The following is a 6,647-nucleotide window of genomic DNA, read 5'->3' as shown; positions in this document are numbered from 1 at the left end:
TCATGACGTTTTTCTGGCGTTTAACTCCAGACAGCAGCATGAACTTGGCGTTTAACGCCAAGTTACGTCGTCATTCTTCGAATAAAGTATGGACTATTATATATTGCTGGAAAGCCCTGGATGTCTACTTTCCAACGCCGTTGAGAGCGCGCCAATTGGAGTTCTGTAGCTCCAGAAAATCCATTTCGAGTGCAGGGAGGTCAGATTCCAACAGCATCAGCAGTCCTTTTGTCAGCCTTCTTCAGAGTTTTGCTCAAGTCCCTCAATTTCAGCCAGAATTTACCTGAAATCACAGAAAAACACACAAACTCATAGTAAAGTCCAGAAATGTGAATTTAACATAAAAACTAATGAAAACATCCCTAAAAGTAGCTTGAACTTACTAAAAACTATATAAAAACAATGCCAAAAAGCGTATAAATTATCCGCTCATCAAGTAGCTAAATGCATAAAATCAAACAAACATGTAATTAAACATGCAAATGCAAAAATGAACAAACAAAGAAAATAAAATAATGGTGTTGAAAAGAAGAAAATAGCTAACCCATGGAGATCGGTATCGATCTCCCCACACTTAAAGATTGCACCGTCCTCGGTGCATGCTAAGATGTGCAGGTGGATAGGGGTTGTAGTTCCTCAGCTAGTGCTCTTTGTGTTCCTTTCCTTACTGGTGGTTTGGGAGTAGCTTTCTCTCTTTACCCTTCTTGGTGGCCATCCTGAAAGGGGAAAAAGGAAAGTAATAAGAAAAGCTAGGGGATCCAGTAAGGAAGAGAGCGGGAAAGGTGGTAAGCAATGCACAGTAAAGAAGAATGAAGTTAACACATGGTCATGACTACATGTGAAAAGTCATAAATGAAAATATAGTAAGTGCATGTGATGACAGTTAAATGCAAGATGTTTATTGGCATGCTGGCAAAGGCGTGAGAAGCATAGATCAAGCATTCAATGTCCAAGTTAGGTTACCAAGTCTTTCAAACTAACAACATGTTTGTAATAACAATTATATTTAATAATAAAATATAAAAAGGGTTTAGTGAAAAGCAAGCATTTATAGTAGTAAATTAAAAGAAATCTTAAAAATAGTGCACAATGCCAAACGGGCGTTTTCACAAACACATAGCATGCATGGTAAATAAGCTATTTGAAAGTATTAAATTGAACATGCAAGCAACCCTTTAAAAAGAAATATATAATTGTCAAATAATCCACAAAGATATAGAAAATAATGACCCAAATAAAATTCCAACACCAATGAAAATAATGCAATGAATGAAAGTATGCAATTAAGTAAAAGAAAATGAAAGATAAGAAGAATGAGAAGGGAAAGAAGGGAAGAAGAAGTAAGTAAGAAAGGAGGGAGGAAAAATTAGGATTTAGGAAGAAAAGATAAAATATTTTGGCATATTAGGTTAAGGTGTGCGACGCTGGTGACGCGGTCGCGTGGGTGACGTGGCCGCGTGGTGCGCAATAAGGTCAGGCGACGCGGATGCGTGGGTCACGCGATCGCGTCACTTGATTTGTGCTAGTGGCACGACTGCAGCCTCGCATTCTTACAACTCTCTGTTTGAATTGTATTTTGCCAAAAATCTGGGTGACGCGGTCGCGTGGGTGACGCGATCGCGTGGATGGCCATTTTTGAAAGACGATGCGGCCGTGTGGGGCATGCGTTCGTGTGGGAGGGCTTCGGCTTCTAGCACGAGTCCAGCCCAATTCTAGCACAACTTTCGGCCATGCACCTTTTTGACGTCGATTTTCATGGCACGCGGCCGCGTGGGTGACGTGATCGCGTGGGAGGCCAAAGTTCCACATGACGCGGTCGCGTGAGCGACGCGGTCGCGTGGGGTCAAATTATGCTAAAGGCGCGCCTCCAGCCACGCTCTCGCGTGACTCTCTGTTCAGTTCTATTTCAACCCATCGCACTAGTGACGCGGACGCGTCAGCGACGCTGTCGCGTCGCGTGCATGTTTTCTCTCTTTTTTTTTCGTATGTAGAATGCAAAATGTAATGAATGTTATGCAAAAATTTCAGGTTCAATAAAAATTCAAAAACAGACTAAAATTAAAACTAAAAAGAGAACGATCATACCATGGTGGGTTGTCTCCCACCTAGCACTTTTAGTTAAAGTCCTTAAGTTGGACATTGGATGAGCTTCCTGCTATGGTGGCTTAAGCTTGAATTCATCCAGAAATCTCCACCAGTGCTTGGAATGCCAGTAGCCTCCGAGATCCCAAACTAGGCATTTAAAGCCCTTAAGAAGTTTTAAACAGATTCTTAGGCTCACGGGGTGACAAATGTCAGAGCAGATTCCAGGATCCCAAATCTTGCTTTTACACCCATTTGTGTCGGGATCTGTATCTTTCCAGCTGGGTGATAAGTAATTTGAATTCTCACTGTGGCGACCAAACAGCTTCCTAGATCTATTCAGTTGAGCTTTACACCAACCTTTACGTTTAAATTTTGAGCACACAACCATGTTGAACCTTGCAGGATAAATCTTATCACTGACCATCTTCTTCTTACTCTTAATGCCACATAGAGCTCTAAGTTGATCATCCGTCTCCAGTAGCCCATATTCAAGTGGAATTAGAAAGCTAAGGGATATGAATTTTACCCACTTGAATGTTGTGAAGGATGATGGCAACTTGGGGGGAGGTGTTTCTAATGAACGTGCAAGCTCTACTCCCTTGTGCTCTTCTTTGACAACTACCACCTCTTTGCAAACTTCTTCGATATCAACCTCTTCCTCTTGGTAGCTTTCTTCTGATTCAATTTCCTCTTCATTGTTCACCAAGGGCATGGGAGGTTGTGCTTTTTCTTCTTGAATCTCCATCTCTTGATCAATCTCTTCCAAGTCTTCAACCATAACATGCCTTGGGGATTGTACACCCTCCTCAACAACAAATTCAAACTCCTTAGAAGAGGGTTCTATGACTTGAAGTTCCCATGGAGGTTTTGCATCTCCTAAATCTTCAACCACTTCTTCCTCTGCAAATGTTATGGCTTTCTCCACTTGTTCCAGTACAAAGTCATGCTCCTTATTGTCCACTGGAGTCTCTAGTGTCTCCTTCATGCTACGTTCTTCATTAGATTCTCTACATGAAGCCATGGGGGTTCTTTGAGTGTTCGAACGTCCGGAAGGTAATTGACTTATTGCTTGCTCTAATTGATGAAGGGTTACATGAAATTGATCTACTGTTTCCTTGAAATGATCCCTTGACTCTTGCTCCATTTCAATAGCATAACTGGGATCATCTTGCTCTTACATTGATGGATGTGGGGGCTCTTCCATGAATGGTGGTGATGGGATGGGTAGTGATGGAATGGGTGGATCATTATGTGGTTGAGATGGAAGTGCATTGGAGCTTGAGGGTTGAATATTGAAGGTATTTGGTGGTCCGATTTGGTTGACGGGAGCTTGTATAGTAGAGTTTAGATCAGCAAATGCTTTCTCCATGGAGATTTGGGGTGGATAGGAGGGTTCATTCGTTGGGAGAAAGGGTTCATGGTAGGAAGGTGGTTCATCTTGATACTGATAAGGAGATGGTGTATATTGAGGTGGTGGTTCTGTATATGGTTCATTTGGCTCATAAGGTGGTTGGTATGGTGGATATGGATTAGGATCATATGGAGGTGAATGGTGGGAAGGGGCTTGTGAGTATGTTGGTCCAAAGTCATGTTGAGGATATCTATCATTTTTGTATGCATTGCAGAATGGTCTTCGTCCAGGATATCTTGGAAGGTGTTGTTGCCTAAAGGGTTGATCAGATCCTCTTGGCTCCGTCCATCTTTGATTGCTTTGACCTTGATGCATATTCCTATTCTCATTATAGTGTCCATTCCTAACAATAACATTGGAATCAAACTTGAAGCCAGAAGGTGAGAATTCATAGTAGTAGAAAAAAATAGAAACAAAAACTAACAAAAAGGAAATATTTTGAAAAAGATAAGATTTTGAAAAAGATAAGATGGGATTTTGAAAAAGATATGATATTTTTTTTTGAGAAATATTTACAATAACCAATAATAAGGCACACGTTTGCAATTTCCCGGCAACGGTGCCATTTTGATGAGAGAACTTTTGCATGGTCTAGAATTCAGAATAAATTCCCGTTGCAAGTATAGATTTTAAACCAACAAAAGTCCTTTCATACAAACATTTTGGTTGTCATAAGTAACAAACCCCTTTGAAATTGATAACCGAGTATCTAAACCTCGGGTCGTCTTCTCAAGGAATTGCAGGGAGGTATGTTCTTATTATTGGTTATAAAAAAGTGTGTTTTGGGGTTTTGGATTAAGGTAAAAAGTTAGTTGAATGACAAGTAAAATAAAATAATAATAGCTGTAAAATAAACTCTTGGCAAGGTATGAGAAATTAGAAGTCCTATCCTAGTTATCCTTGTCAATTGTGATGAGAATTTGATTTTTCTCCCACTTTGTTAACCTCTAACTATGAAGGTAAGATAAGTGGATGAATTAATTCGAATCCTCAAGTCCCAGTCTTTCCTTGGGAAAAGTTGGAGTTATTGGATCTCGAATTAATTCTTGAAGAATTCCAATTTTCAGTCAACAATGAGTTTGATAACTCAAGAGTTACCAATTAATCAACCAGAGCCAAAAGGTAGAAAATCTAAATTAAAATCATTTATCTGAAAACATCTCAATAATGTATAATCCTAACATGAAAAGTTCATAAGCCAATTGCGAAAATGTCAATTCTAACACGGACAATATCCATAAGCCAATTGGGCAACATAAACCAAACACAAATAAAAGCTTCAGAGTAAACAAAAATAGATGAGAAAATAAATAGTAAAAGGAATATTAAACCTGTGATGAAGAAGTTGAAATCCTAATCCTAATCCTAATCCTAAGAGAGAGGAGAGAACCTCTCTCTCTAAAAACTACATCTAAAACTAAAATTATGAATTATGAGAGCATAATCTGAAAGCGTGGCACACCAGCTCAATCATCCCACTTTGGCGTGCCACTTAAACATCTAGGTGTGGAACGCCAACCTTTGGGGAGCAGTCAGTTCGGTAGCGAAACCCACACTATCAAAATCCTTGTCATTCAGATCATAAGAACCAACAGTTTTTTGTCGTTTTGGGGGAGGACCAGCAATAATAGGAGAGGAGGCAGCACCGAAAGTCGGCTGAACAGGGTCAGAAGGAATCGTCTGGACTTCACGAGTTAGAATGATCTTCCTCGGTTCAAAAGCATCAGAAGTCGGCTTCTTCGGAGGCACCTGAGAAGAACCTTCCCCCGAAGCCTTTGCTGATAAGTTTTGTGTAGCTGTCACCTTCTTAGCCCTACGTAAGGCATTCATGGAGTCCGTAGATTTCACCATTTATGAAAAAGGAACCAGGAAAACAAAGCTACAAATAAGAAAGGGATAAATCAGCAAATAAGAGAAGAAATCCATCAGAAAAAGAAGTAGGACACTGATGAGCGGATAATTTATACGCTTTCTGGCATTGTTTTCAGGTAGTTTCTAGTATGTTTTAGTTGCTTTTTAGTATATTTTTATTATTTTTTATGCAAAAATTACATTTCTGGACTTTGCTATGAGTTTTTGTGTTTTTCTATGATTTCATGTATTTTCTGGTTGAAATTGAGGGACCTGAGCAAAAATCTGATTCAGATGCTGAGAAAGGACTGAAGATGCTGTTGAATTCTGACCTCCCTGGACTCAAAGTTGATTTTCTACAGCTACAGATACCCAATTGGCGCGCTCTCAATTGCGTTGGAAATTAGACATCTTGGGCTTTCCAGCAATGTATAATAGTACATACTTTGCTTGAGATTTGATGGCCCAAACTGGCACCAAAACTGGAGTTAAACTCCAAGAAGACCCTATGTACGTGAAAGCTTCAATGCTCAGCCCAAATACACACCAAGTGGGCCCCGGAGTGGATTTCTGCACTATTGATGAGCGGATAATTTATACGCTTTTTTGCATTGTTTTTAGTATGTTTTAGTTAGTTTTTAGTATATTTTTATTAGTTTTTAGTTAAAATTCACTTTTCTAGATTTTACTATGAGTTTGTGTACTTTTCTGTGATTTTAGGTATTTTTTGGCTGAAATTGAGGGACTTGAGCAAAAATCTGATTCAGAGGCTGAAAAGGACCGCAGATGCTGTTGGATTCTGACCTCCCTGCACTCTAAGTGATTTTTCTGGAGCTACAGAAGCCTAATTGGCGCGCTCTCAACTGCGTTGGAAAGTAGACATCCTGGGCTTTCCAGCAATATATAATAGTCCATGCTTTGCCCGAGATTTGATGGCCCAAACCGGCGTTCCAAATCAGCTCAAAACTGCCCGGCGTTAAACGCTGGAACTGGCACAAGAATGGGAGTTAAACGCCCAAACTGGCACAAAAGTTGGCGTCTAACTCCAAGAGAAGTCTCTACACGAAAATGCTTCAATGCTCAGTCCAAGCACACACCAAGTGGGCCCGGAAGTGGATTTTTATGTCATTTACTCATCCTTGTAAACCCTAGGCTACTAGTTCTCTACAAATAGGACCTTTTACTATTGTATTCTTATCTGGGTAGCTATCTTTAGTCTTATGCTATCTTAGATCATGGGGCTGGCCTCACGGCCATGCCTAGACCTTGTTCTTATGTATTTTCAACGGTGGAGTTTCTA

This window comes from Arachis duranensis, chromosome 4 (genome assembly GCF_000817695.3).
Source record: "Arachis duranensis cultivar V14167 chromosome 4, aradu.V14167.gnm2.J7QH, whole genome shotgun sequence".
NCBI lineage: Eukaryota > Viridiplantae > Streptophyta > Magnoliopsida > Fabales > Fabaceae > Arachis > Arachis duranensis.
The sequence above is the reverse complement of the archived record's forward strand: the minus strand, read 5'-3'. Positions refer to the sequence as shown.